General features: G+C 42.0%; 1 protein-coding gene across 1 annotated transcript in view; it reads left to right on the top strand.

Annotated features, from left to right (window-relative positions):
- The first annotated feature begins 249 nt into the window (after positions 1–249).
- The window catches only part of TRAF3IP2 (TRAF3 interacting protein 2), a 109,567-nt gene continuing 95,890 nt past the window's right edge, over positions 250–13,926 (top strand). Inside the window, exon 1 of the mRNA XM_073627095.1 lies at positions 250–401. The gene's annotated coding sequence lies outside the window, so the exon portion shown is untranslated. The remainder of the gene's footprint in view (positions 402–13,926) is intronic.

Below are 13,926 nucleotides of genomic sequence, written 5' to 3'. Positions count from 1 at the left end.
ATCCCTCTCTACACCATTCAAGGTTAAAAAAAAAAAAGTGTTGCCTTTAGCAATACTGTACGTATCTTCATTTTCTGTATGGCTCTGTTTTCATTTTTTTTTTTTTTTTGCCATCTGCACTAACTGTCCAAAATGTTATGTCTCTGGAAGCTACTATCACATTCTGTGTACATGACCTATTTCTGTGCTTTCAATAACCAGGAAAGTTTACCCGTTCACTATTTACTTACTCATCTGGCTTTTCAGCCTGTAATTCTAGCTACGTATTACATCATAGGGAGGAGAGAATTTGCATAAAATGTGCGTGATATTGAAAACCAGTTCCTCTTCCTGGTTGTACACTCAACTCTGAGTCCTGAGATTTCAACACTTTTTTAAATTCAGAGATTGTTCTTACCCAGGTTAGTACTTTAAACTCAAATATTTTACATGTAAATAGTTGATTTGTGTTTGAAAGTATCACATCCTCTTTGTATGCTGAGTTTATGTGGGAAAGATGGGAAATACGAGGTTTGCGGCTTATAATTCAGGCAGCAATTCTTCAACCTGTCAGACGTCATATTTACTAACTATCCCTCAGTAAGGGAACACAGCAGGTCAGAACTTTTTCTAATTGTGTACAAGCTGTGAGTGCAGATATTACAAAATATAATGTAAACAGCAGCAAGGAGCACAGAGTAAAACAGAACCATTGTGTACAACTGCAAAGTAGGAATCAGAGTCTGCATATGTAACGATCCAATATGGCTGCCCCAGGGACAGATGATATTACAAACATTACATACAAAGAGGTTTTTAAATTTCATCAAAACATTAACCACTTAAGGTCCGCTCTATAACAGTTTTACTGCTACAGGGCGGCACCTCTGCACCAGATCACACACATATATATATATATATATATATATATATATATATATATATATATATATATATATATATATATATATATATATATATATATACGTGATCAGGCTCTCCTGGTTAGGGGGCGCGCAAGCGCGGCACCGGCGGCTCGCTTCCACTGTGATCACACACAGTGGGAGCCGAGCGCGGGTACCAAAGATTTGATGTCCGCCGTCACCCGCCAATCATCAGCCAGAGAGACAGAACTGCAATGTAAAAAAGGAAGATGGCCGTTTTGACATGAGGGAGGGCATGGATCCTGCGTTCCTTCAAAGCAGGGACTGGGATCTATGTCTTCCTCTAGGAAAAGCACCTCCCACAGTTTAGAAAAACACTAGTTAGGCACACAGTTAAAGGGGTTGTAAACCCTCGTTTTTTTGTTTTTTTTAAAATAACAAACATGTTATACTTACCTCCACTGTGCAGTTTGTTTTGCATAGAGTGGCCCCGATCTACCTCTTCTGGGGTCCTCCCGGCGGCGCTGGTGGCTCCTCCCCGCATCGAGTGTCCATGTTGGAGAAACGCTCTCCTTGGTGGACACCCGTACGGGCCCACTCCCGAGTCCCGCATCGGTGTCCATTCACACAGAATGCAGGAATCGGCCCGCCCCCCGGCGCTGCGTCATTAGATTTGATTGACAGCACTGGGAGCCAATGGCTGCGCTGCTATCAGTCTATCCAATCGGGACACGAGACACCAGCTACAGATGGTGTGCTCCTTCCCGGACAGAGGATGACAGCGTCCAGGTAAGTAAAACAGGGTGGCTGGGGGGGGCTGCAGCACTAAAAAAGACTTCTTACCTTAATGCATAGAATGCATTAAGGTGAAAAACCATGAGGGTTTACAACCTCTTTAATCCTTTTATCACCCCTGATATTAACCCCTTCCCAGTCAGTGTCATTAGTACAGTGACAGTGAATATTTTTTGCACTGATCACTGTATTAGTGTCTCTGATTCCCAAAAAGTGTCAGTTAGTGTAAAAATGTCCACCGCAATATGCAGTCCCGCTATAAGTCGCTGATCTCCACCATTACTAGTAAAAAAAATAATTAAAAAAAAATATTCCATAGTTTGTAGACGCTACAACTTTTGCTCAAATCAGTCAATATATGCTTATTGGGTTTTTTTTTTTTTTTTCAAAAATATGTACCAGAATACGAATTGGCCTAAATTTATGAGTAAATTAGATTTTTTTTTTAATTTTATTGGATAGGTTTTATAGCAGAAAGTAAATATTGTTTTTTTTTTTTTTTTTTTTAAACTGTAGGTCTTTTTTTTATAGTGCAAAAAATAAAAACTGTAGAGGTGATCAAATACCACCAAAAGAAAACTCTATTTGTGGGAAAAAAAGGACGTACATTTTTTTGGGGGTACAACGTCGCACAACCACGCAATTGTCAGTTAAAATAACACAGTGCCGTATCGCAAAAAATGGCCTGGTCATCAAGTATTCAAGTGTTTACATGGTTATTTATATCAAGCCCCCAAATCTGTACATATAGTTAGTAACAATAGTGTCAGAACTGAGCAGACACACCAGTTTGCTTACAGGTCATGGCTGTACATGACATCTTCGTATCCCATGCCCACAGGTAATGTCCAAGGTCAGGTGAATACAGGAAATCATCCCCAGCAATTTAAATAAAAGCACTCTCATCCTTTAGGTATGATCACAGCATTCTCATGAAAATTCATCTTTTTTTTTTCACCATCTGTGTCCCATTGCAGAGATTTTCCTTCACTTCCTGTCCCATAGCCAAACAGGAAGTGAGAGGAAATCCCTGCAAATTAAGGGAATTCCTTGGGGACCCCCAGGTCACTAGAACTAGTGTCCCCATTGGAATGTTTCCCCTCTATTAATTTTCTGGGGACAACCCAATATTTGGAATTTTCTTTTACTTTCACTTTCAGTGATAATAGAAAACAGGACAAAAAGAGAGAGTGAATCTTCCTAAAGGTGGCACAGACAGCAATAAAAACTGATAGGTGTTCTAAACCCTCGCCACTCTATCCAAAACTAAAAAAAAAGTTTTGCCTTTAGTTATACTTTAACCAGTTACCAACCGACCCATAGCCAAATGACGGCTGCAGGGCGGTTGGATAACTCTGGGAGCACGTCATATGACGTGATCCCAGAAAAATGCTCCCGCGCGCCCCCTGGGGCGCGCACACGGGAACATCCGTGACTGCCGGGTCCAGAGGACCCAGCGCATCATAGATCACAGTAAACGGCCGCTGATCGCGGCCGTTTACCATGTGATCGCTCCGTCAAATGACAAAGCGATCACATGTAAACAAACCGGGGTCATGTAATGACTCCGGTTCCTCTCTCCCCTCTCTGTATCGATCGGTACAGAGGGGGAGGGATGGGATGGGAGCAGCGCTGTGGGCTGGATGTGTAGTGCCCACAGCGCTGCTCAGTGACATGTGCAGTCACATCCATCCATCCCTCCATGCTCAGCCATCCCCCCATGCTCAGCAATACCTAGCACTACCCTGCAATACTCTGCAATTCCCTGTGCAATACCCTGCAATACTCTGCAATTCCCTGTGCAATACTCTGCAATTCACTGTGCAATACTCTGCAATACCCTGCAATGCTCTGCAATGCCCCGCAATACTCTGCAATACCCCGCAATACTCTGCAATACCCTGCAATACCCTGCAATACTCTGCAATGCCCCGCAATACTCTGCAATACCCCGCAATACTCTGCAATACCCTGCAATACTCTGCAATGCCCCGCAATACTCTGCAATGCCCCGCAATACTCTGCAATGCCTCGCAGTACTCTGCAATGCCCCGCAATACTCTGCAATGCCCCGCAATACCCCGCAATACTCTGCAATGCCCTGCAATACATTACAATGCCCCGCAATACTCTGCAATACCCCGCAATACCCCGCAATACTCTGCAATACCCTGCAATACTCTGCAATACCCCGCCATACCCAGCCATACCCAGCCATACTCTGCCATACCCAGCCATACCCAGCCATACTCTGCCATACCCAGCCATACTCTGCAATACTTGGTGATACCCAGCCATATTTTGCCATGCTCAGCCATACCCAGCCATGCTCGGCTATACTCAGCCATACTCTGCCATACTCGGCTGTACTCGGCCTCTGTATGTGGTCAGGTTGTGGAAGTCTTACACATGTGGTATTGCCGTACTCGAGTCAGGAGGAGTAGGAGAATCTATTTTGGGGTGTGATTTTTGGTATGTACATGCTATGTGTTAGAAATATTGTATAAATGGACAACTTTGTGTTAAAAAAAATGTGTTTTAACCACTTCCCGCCCGCCGGCCGTCATACGACGTCCTTGACTTTGTGCGGGGATATCTGAATGATGGGTGCAGCTACAGGCATCATTCAGATATCAGCTTTTTCAGCCGGCGATTCCCTACACCCTGAGAACAATCATAGCAGCTGTTCCGCTGCTTGATCGTTCTTACAGGAGGTGAGAGGGGATGTCCCCCCCCTCCCGCCGCCCTCAGGTGCTTCTACCGACTCACCGCTACGATCGAAGCCAGGATCGGTTTGTTTGTTTTTTATTTCAGGCTTCCCAGCTTAGAGGTGAGATGTGGGGTCTTATTGACCCCATATCTCACTATAAAGAGGACCTGTCATGCCATATTCCGATTACAAGGGATGTTTACATTCCTTGTAATAGGAATAAAAGTAATCAAAAAAATTTATTTTTTGGAAAAAAGCATCAAACTAAAATAAATAAAGTAAAATGAACAATTAAAAAAAAAACATTTTTTCCCCCATGTCCCCGTGTGCTCGCATGCAGAAGCGAACGCATACGTAAGTCCCGCCCACATATGAAAATGGTGTTTAAACCACACAAGTGAGGTATCACTGCAATTGGTAGAGCAAGAGCAATAATTTTGGCCGTAGACCTCCTCTGTAAATCACAACATGTAACCAGTAAAACATTTTAAAGCATCTCCTATGGGGATTTTTAAGTAGCGAAGTTTGACGCCATTCCACGAGCGTGTGCAATCTTGAAGAGTGACATGTTAGGTATCTATTTACTCGGCATAACTTCATCTTTCACATTATGCAAAAACATTGAGCTAACTTGTTTTTTTTTTTTGAAAGCACAAAACAGATTTAAAAAAAAAAAAAACGCGTTCGAAAAATTGCTGTGCAAATACCGTGCGAGATAAAAGTTGCAACGACCGCCATTGTATTCTCTAGGGTCTTTGCTAAAAAAACATATATAATGTTTTGGGGTTCTATGTAATTTTCTAGCAAATAAATTATGATTTTTACATGTAGGAAAGAAATGTCAGAATTGGCCTGGGTGCTCTAGAACACCTGAAGGTGCTCCGTGCATGTTGGGCCTCTGTATGTGGCCACGCTGTGTAAAAGTCTCACACATGTGGTATCACCGTACTCGGGAGTAATAGCAGAATGTGTTTTGGGGTGTAATTTGTGATATGTATATGCTGTGTGTGAGAAATAACCTGCTAATATGACAATTTTGTGAAAAAAAAAAAAAGAAAAAAAAATCTTGATTTTGCAAAGAATTGTGGGAAAAAATGACAACTTCAAAAAACTCATCATGCATCTTTCTAAATACCTTGGAATGTCTTCTTTCCAAAAAGGGGTCATTTGGGGGGTATTTGTACTTTTCTGGCATGTTAGGGTCTCAAGAAATGAGATAGGCCGTCAGTACTTCAGGTGTGATCAATTTTCAGAGATTGGCACCATAGCTTGTGGACTCTATAACTTTCACAAAGACCAAATAATATACACCGATTTGGGTTATTTTTTACCAAAGATATGTAGCGGTATAAATTTTGGCCAAAATATATGAAGAAAAAATTACTAATTTGCAAAATTTTATAACAGAAACAAAGAAAAATTCATTTTTTTACAGAAATTTCGGTCTTTTTTCTTTTATAGCGCAAAAAATAAAGAACCCAGCGGTGATTAAATACCACCAAAAGAAAGCTCTATTTGTGTGAAAAAAGGACAAAAATTTAATTTGGGTACAGTGTTGCATGAGTAATTGTCATTCAAAGTGTGAGAGCACCAAAAGCTGAAAATTGGTCTGGTTGTTAAGGGGGTTTAAGTGCCCAGTGGTCAAGTGGTTAAGGATGGGGTTTGGGTTTGCTGCTACCATGGGTTAGAAGCAAATTTGTTGGCTCCAAGATTCATGATCCTGGTGAATTGTTGTGCAGATTCACCCTAAAGAGGGGCTTTTGGATAAACTGGCACCCTTTTTATAAAGCTTCATGCACATTGCAGGTGTAAACAGAGTAAACGTAGTCAAAACATAGCCAGAGTTCAGGAACCAGAACGGATAGTCAGACAAGCCAAAATGTCAGGGAGCCAGAGATGAGTGTAGTAGAACAGTAAGCAGGATCTGGAGCCAGAATGAATGTCAGCCAACCAAGTCTTTAACAGGAACACAGGTGAGCGTCTCTAGAGATGTGATCAAGGCAAAGGCAGAGATCATCTGGGCTGGACGGCTGAAGTAGGCATGACTCACGAGCAGGATATCATCAACAGGTGAGTCACTGTAGAGAGATAGGAGCTGGCAATTAGCAGACAGCTGAGCGACCAGCTCAGAGAAGGAAGGGCTGAGCCCAGCCCTGACAGCAGGGTCCTGGTGCAGGTTACTTACCTTGTCCCCAGGATCCTGCGATGTCCCCCCCCGCTGTGTCTGCGGGCTGTGTACTCCGCTCGATGCTCTGTGTGCCGGGCTCCATTCCCTGTGAACGTCGCTATGCATGGAGACGGAGCCCGGCGGCAAATTCAAAAAGTACAAAATTCATAACACATACAGTACACTGTAATCTTACAGATTACATTATTGTATGAAATCATTTCACATCCCTTTTGTCCCTAATGCTTTGTCCAATGCCTACATGCAGTTTTATATTATATATACTGTTCTTTCTGCCTGGAAACTTGAGATTGTCCATGGCAACCAAAAAGTGTCCCTTTACATCATAAGTGGTTTTAGACCAGCTAAAAAACAGTGATAGTAAATTAGAACACTTGCAGAATTGAGCGATGGTGAATCATGGGGAAATTCATTTTATTATGATTATACTATTATTTTTTATTATTATTTATAGTTATTTATTATATTATAATTCATGATTGCGTGTTTCAAACTTTATCATACCCGGGATAACTACTAGACTCTTGTTTGGACAGATTTAAGTGTGTTATTACTAAGAGTTACAGGCCTACAATATAAAACGCCAAATTTCTATGCAAAACAATTGTGCCGCTTTGAGTCGCAAAAATCTGACATAATCATACCAGAAGGGTGGTTAAATAACTAAGGGATGGAGTCATCCGATGATGTCAGCGGGTGACTTCGCCCTCTTGTGACGTCATCGACCCAGCATGCCCCAGTCGATGATGTCACAAGGGGGCGGGGTCATCCGCTGACTTCACCTGCCCCAAAGCACCCCCCCATGTTGAGGGCATGTGGACTGGCATGGTTCAGAAGAAGGGGGCGTTTGCTCATCCCCATTCCTTTTACATGGATTGGGGGGACCCAATGTTTCATTTTCTGAATTTTCTGTTGTTGGCATTCTTTTGTTTACATTTCAGCTCTCAGCGGGGAAGCCCGCGACAGCTGATAAGTCATCGGTTGTTAAGGAGACGGCGGCCAACTTCCCGGCCCGCTCCTTAACAACCAGCTCTTCACACACAATTTGAATCATTCTAAAAATGTCTAATTTGTTAGAAAATGAATAAATGAAATTAAATTAAACAAATTTTCTACTAAATTGATACTATTGGTTATTCAGAGATTTGGATACATTGGAATCTCCGAATAACCAAAAATGTTTTCGAATTTACAACCGAAAAGAATTGCACATGTCTAATGAAAAGTGGTGTACGCAGTGGTTGACTCAGGCCAGAGAGGGGGTATCTCCCTCATTTATGGGCTGCTAATGGGCATACCCCTAAGTTTTCCTATATGCTTGATTGGGAGCGGGACTTTGGGGAGGATATGGATTTAGACTTATGGCATAAGTGCTTTCTAGGATTTACACTGGTATTATGAAATTGGCTCTGGCGGAAGCCAATTTGAAAATACTCACACGATGTTACCTAGTCCCCAGCCAGGTTAGCCAGAATGTACTCCTCTGTGTCTCCTCTGTGTTTTCGAAGGTGCAGTTTGCAAGGGTCTATGTACCATCTATAGTGGGAGTGATCACGGATTTGTCGTTTTTAAATCAGAGTCTTTGCCTTGTTGCGTAGAGTCATGGGGGTGTTTGTTCTTTAGAGGCCCATATAGCTTTGCTCAATGGCCTGGTGGAGGTTGTCCCTCATCACCTTCAACGTTTGATTTTCTTTATCTTATTGGGGGCCAAAATGACTATTGCTAAAGCCTCAAAGCAACCCTCCATTTCTCTCGCACAGGCAAAGAAAAAAATTACGTGGATCATGTTGCATGAAAACGCTAGTGTGCTTCATGACACGGTTGCTAAATCTGAATTGACCTGGGAACCCTGGGCCAAATTACCTTTTAAACCTGATGGTTCTTTATATGCGGTGGGATGAGTGTCTCCTCTGTTATAGTCTGGACCTGTAACTCTGTTCTTCTTTTCCTATTTCTTCTTTTTTTTTTTTCAATCTTTTCTTTGCTTTTCTTTTTTTTTGTTGAGGCTGGACATCAAGCCTATTCGCCATACACTGGAAATCTATGGTATAGACTGAGCTTTACTGCTGTTGTTGGTTCTATGGTATGGCTAAAGGGGCACTTTTATTGAATGGTATGGTTCCAGGTCTGAATTATTCCCCCTGTGTTATCTGATGATGTTCATGGACTACCTGAACTTTGGAGACTGGGATGTGTATCCTTGTATGACTTTCTGTTATCTAAAAATGTTTCTTTCTTATATACAAAGTATACTGTTTCCACCTCTGGTGGTTTTGTATTCTGTTACAATTTCCAAAAAAAATACTGAAAGTGAAAATTCCACTGCCAGGAGGAAAGACCTCTGGGAGAGCTGGCCAAATGTCCAAACCTTCATCAACAGCTTTGCCGAAGGGCACTGCCCCCCTCCCCCCCTTGAGTCTGCTTATGGTGCTTCTATCAAAGATGTATGTGGGGTACAAGTCGCTAGTTACACCGCTCATGAGTTGTAACTAGTGGTAACATTACCACTAGTAATGTTACAACCCCCCACCTGTTGTAGCTGAGCTGCCAAAAAGTAGCTCCAAGGGTGCGGGAAAGCCAAACCTTCTCTATCTTTTGGCAGCTGCAGCACTCGCAAATCGACTCGAGCTTGTTTTTTCCAAATCAATTCTCTAAAAAGGCCCTCAAATTTCTTAAACCATACTCCGGGAATCCATATTAGCAAATTGTGCAAAATATAAAGAAGTTGGGGCAACCATATCATTTTAATCAAACTGCATCGACCCACTACTGAGAGGGGGGAGACAGTTCCATGTCCCATATTTTACTTTAAATGCCCTTATTAAGGGTTCTAGATTCTTTAATACATACAGTTTAGGATTTACCGCTATATTTATTCCCAGATATTTGAAACTTTCTACTACCTGTAATTGTCTAGTGTTCTCCATTAACTCCTGCTCTACTTCATCAACTGGTAGAAGAACAGATTTCTCCCAGTTGATGGAGAGCCCAGAGAATGACCCAAATGTATTTATGATATCCATTGCTGCTATCAGGGAACGATTTGCATCTCCCAGAGACAGAAGGATATCATCCACATACAGTGGGGCAAAAAAGTATTTAGTCAGCCACCAATTGTGCAAGTTCTTCCACTTAAAAAGATGAGAGAGGCCTGTAAATGTCATCATAGGTATACCTCAACTATGAGAGACAAAATGTGGAAACAAATCCAGACAATCACATTGTTTGCTTTGGAAAGAATTTATTTGCAAATTATGGTGGAAAATAAGTATTTTGTCAATATCAAAAGTTCATCTCAATACTTTGTTATATATCCTTTGTTGGCAATGACAGAGGTCAAATGTTTTCTGTAAGTCTTCAAAAGGTTATCACACACTGTTGCTGGTATGTTGGCCCATTCCTCCATGCAGATCTCCTCTAGAGCAGTGATGTTTTGGGGCTGTTGCTGGGCAACACAGACTTTCAACTCCCTCCAAAGGTTTTCTATGGGGTTGAGATCTGGAGACTGCCAAGGCCACTCCAGGACCTTGAAATGCTTCTTACGAAGCCACTCCTTCGTTGCCCGGGCAGTGTGTTTGGGATCATTGTCATGCTGAAAGACCCAGCCACGTTTCATCTCCAATGCCCTTGCTGATGGGAGGAGGTTTGCACTCAAAATCTTACGATACATGGCCCCATTCATTCTTTCATGTACATGGATCAGTCGTCCTGTCCCCCTTGCAGAGAAAAAGCCCCAAAGCATGATGTTGCCACCCCCATGCTTCACAGTAGGTATGGTGTTCTTTGGTTGCAACTCAGCATTCTCTCTCCTCCAAATAGGACGGGTTGTGTTTCTACCAAACAGTTCTACTTTGGTTTCATCTGACTATATGACATTCTCCCAGCCCTCTTCTGGATCATCCAAATGCTCTCTAGCAAACCTCAGACGGCCCGAACATGTACTGGCTTAAGCAGGGGGACACGTCTGGCACTGTAGGATCTGAGTCCCTGGCGGCGTAGTGTGTTACTGATGGTAGCTTTTGTTACGTTGGTCCCATCTCTCTGCAGGTCATTCACTAGGTTCCCCTGTGTGGTTCTGGGATTTTTGTTCACCGTTCTTGTGATCATTTTAACCCCACGGGGTGAGATCTTGCGTGGAGCCCAAGATCGAGGGAGATTATCAGTGGTCTTGTATGTCTTCCTTTTTCTAATTATTAGTCCCACAGTTGATTTCTTCACACCATGCTGCTTGCCTATTGCAGATTCAGTCTTCCCAGCCTGGTGCAGGTCTACAATTTTGTTTCTGGTGTCCTTCAACAGCTCTTTGGTCTTCACCATAGTGGAGTTTGGAGTGTGACTGTTTGAGGTTGTGGACAGATGTCTTTTATACTGATAATAAGTTCAAACAGGTGCCATTAATACAGGTAATGAGTGGAGGACAGAGGAGCCTCTTAAAGAAGAAGATACAGGTCTGTGAGAGCCAGAAATCTTGCTTGTTTGTAAGTGACCAAATACTTATTTTCCACCATAATTTGCAAATAAATTCTTTAAAAAATCAGACAATGTGATTGTCAGGATTTTTTTCCACATTTTGTCTCTCATAGTTGAGGTATACCTATGATGACAATTACAGTCCTCTCTCATCTTTTTAAGTGGGAGAACTTGCACAATTGGTGGCTGACTAAATACTTTTTTGCCCCACTGTATAGCAAAATATTTTCTTTATTTGTCCCCCTTTTAAAATCTTTTATATTACCCTCTGTTCTATTAGCTATTGCCAGAGGTTCCACCGCCAGGCAAAAGAGCAGGGATGACAACGGACACCCCTGTCTTGTCCCCCGAGCTAGCGAAAACTATTCAGAGTATTTTTCATTAATTTTCACTTTCATTCTTGGGCCAGTATACAATAGCTTCACCCATTTTGTAAATACAGGACCCACCATAAATACTGCCATCCAAAACTGTCAGAGACTTTAACAGCATCGAAGGACAGCACAATCTTTGAACCAGTCTCTTCCGGTGGGATTTGTAAATTGAAAAACAATCTCCTTATATTTAAGGATGTTGATCTACCGGGGATAAAACCACATTGATCAGGATGGATTATTTTACTCAATATAGTGGCCAACACTTTTGCCATTAGTTTAACATCTGCACAAAGCAGGGAGATTGGTCTATATGATGCAGGTTAAGTTAGGTCTTTCCCCTCTTTTGGTATTATTATAATCATAGCCTCTGTCATAGACAACTGTAATCCTGCCTTCTCCAGTGCCCCATTTAATACTTTGTAGTAACTCTGGCAGCATTATCTCCCTGTATTCCCAATGAAGCTCATTTGGTAGTGCATCTGGCCTTGGTGTTTTATGGTTAGCTGACTGCAATACCGCCTCTTGTACTTCTTCAATAGTGATCAGTGTTTTCAACAATGCCCTATCTTCATCCGAGAGATGTGGGATAGTTAATCCCTGAATGAATTCTCCCATTTCCCTGCCTATCTCTCCCACCTTGGACCTGTAAAAATCAGAGTAATAATCTTTGAAGTTGTCCACTATTTCGACTGGACACACTGTCACCCTACCAGCATAAGTCCCAATAGACATTGGGGTAGGCATAAGGGTATTTTGGGACCTTGCCAGGAGGGCCAGCATGTGTCCTGTACTTTCTCGTTCTTCATAATGGGCTTGTTTTAGAAAGAACCTTTTATTCTTCGCCTTCTTCAGGGACAGTGTTCGGTATAACTGTTGTGCCTCTGTCCATTTAACTAAGGAATTTGATGATGGATCTTCTACTTATAATTTTTCAATTGGGGGATTGATAATTCGCAGTTTTTATTTATTTTGGAGGTATATTGGTTTGTTTTTTTTAGGCCTCATTCACACTCAAGTACCCATTCATACACCTGTACGAAGGGCTGTCTTTGCCAGCGTGGAATGCACAAGTACAGGCAACGTGTTAAAATCAATTACTCGTGGGCAACTGCAGCAACCTGCACAGTTCTCCAAATGCATCAACAATTGTACATCCCTGTGGGACCAACACATGGATCAGGACGCAGACATACTGTTTATTGATTCCTGCATTGGTCTGGCCAGATGTGCGTTTGGAGATCATGCAGTTCTCTTCTCAGATAAGTTACTTGCCTGCATGTGACTGCTGGGCATCTCACATGGGGTGAAGTCCTTCACACGGATGTACAGATTAGAATGCCCATGTGAATGAAGCCTTATATTGACAGAGAATTTATTTTAGCTTAAAATGCTTTTTTTATTCAAGACTTCCTGTAAAAAAAGTGGGCTTTTGTTTCAGAGACAGTGTTTTGGAGCTTGCGTTTCTTTTGTGTTTTTTTTTTTTTAGTTTTTTTTTATTGGCCTATTTTTAAAGAGTATCTACAGTCAAAATTTAAAATCATATATTCATTTTCATATTGTATGTCAGTTATTTCTAGTCTACTCTGAACGATCTTGAAGTTTGTAAATCAACTTTGTGAAGGTCCCAACACATTTATTTCTTTACATTCTGTAACAAAGAACCACCATGCCCTGTAAGTAGAAACTGCAGTGTCACACATTTCAGAGATCCTGCCTTCTGAACTACAGAGTTGCTGAGAGGAGGAGGTGGAGTCAGTACAGGAATCACTGTTTGCAGGGAGCAAGATACCATGGGATTTGTAGTCTATAGAAATTGAAATTAAACAACAGAGGAGAAGCTGCAAAGCATACATGGATATCCAAGAAGTTGTGGAAAGAGATGGCCAGCAGACAAGCACCACTGTCAACATGAAAGAAGATTTTTCAAGTCATTTTTTTGCATTGTCCTCTTTATCCTCCTCCTCTTTCTACTTCCTAATCCCATCATACTCCTGCAAACTGGCTATGAGGAGTCAGTGGAAATGTTTGACCATATAATTTCAGCCTTGTAGAAGATGACAGTGACACGCATGTGTTCCCCTCTTCTGTAATCAAAAAACAAAGTGATTGAGCAAAGAGAGAGAGGGTGGCCCAGAGCGTGCCAGTGCTCTTAAAAAAATTACGCTCCATGATGTGGACTTCCTTCCCTGGTCCATGTCTTAAACCTAATAGTACAGCGGTCCTTGACCAAATACCCTGGATTCCAAGATGTACTTTGCAAAACCAGCTGCTTGCCAACAGATTGGTATGTGGCACTTACTAGAATTCCACAATACATGTGCTGCAGAGACTGCACCAGCAGCAGGGAGTGATTTACGATTACCTATGTGACTATACTAAATGCGAATAGAGACTAATCCCTGAAAGACCCTGTAAAAAAGAGACAAACTGTAAGTGCACAGGGGAACAGCCAGTTAATCAAGTCTCCGGGAACCATCTCCTAGAGGTCGACCTCCTGACTTTGTTAAATATTTCCAAGCCACA

This window comes from Aquarana catesbeiana, linkage group LG04, assembly GCF_042186555.1.
Source record: "Aquarana catesbeiana isolate 2022-GZ linkage group LG04, ASM4218655v1, whole genome shotgun sequence".
In the NCBI taxonomy this organism is placed as follows: Eukaryota; Metazoa; Chordata; class Amphibia; order Anura; family Ranidae; genus Aquarana; species Aquarana catesbeiana.
This window is presented reverse-complemented; position numbering and strand designations above follow the sequence as displayed.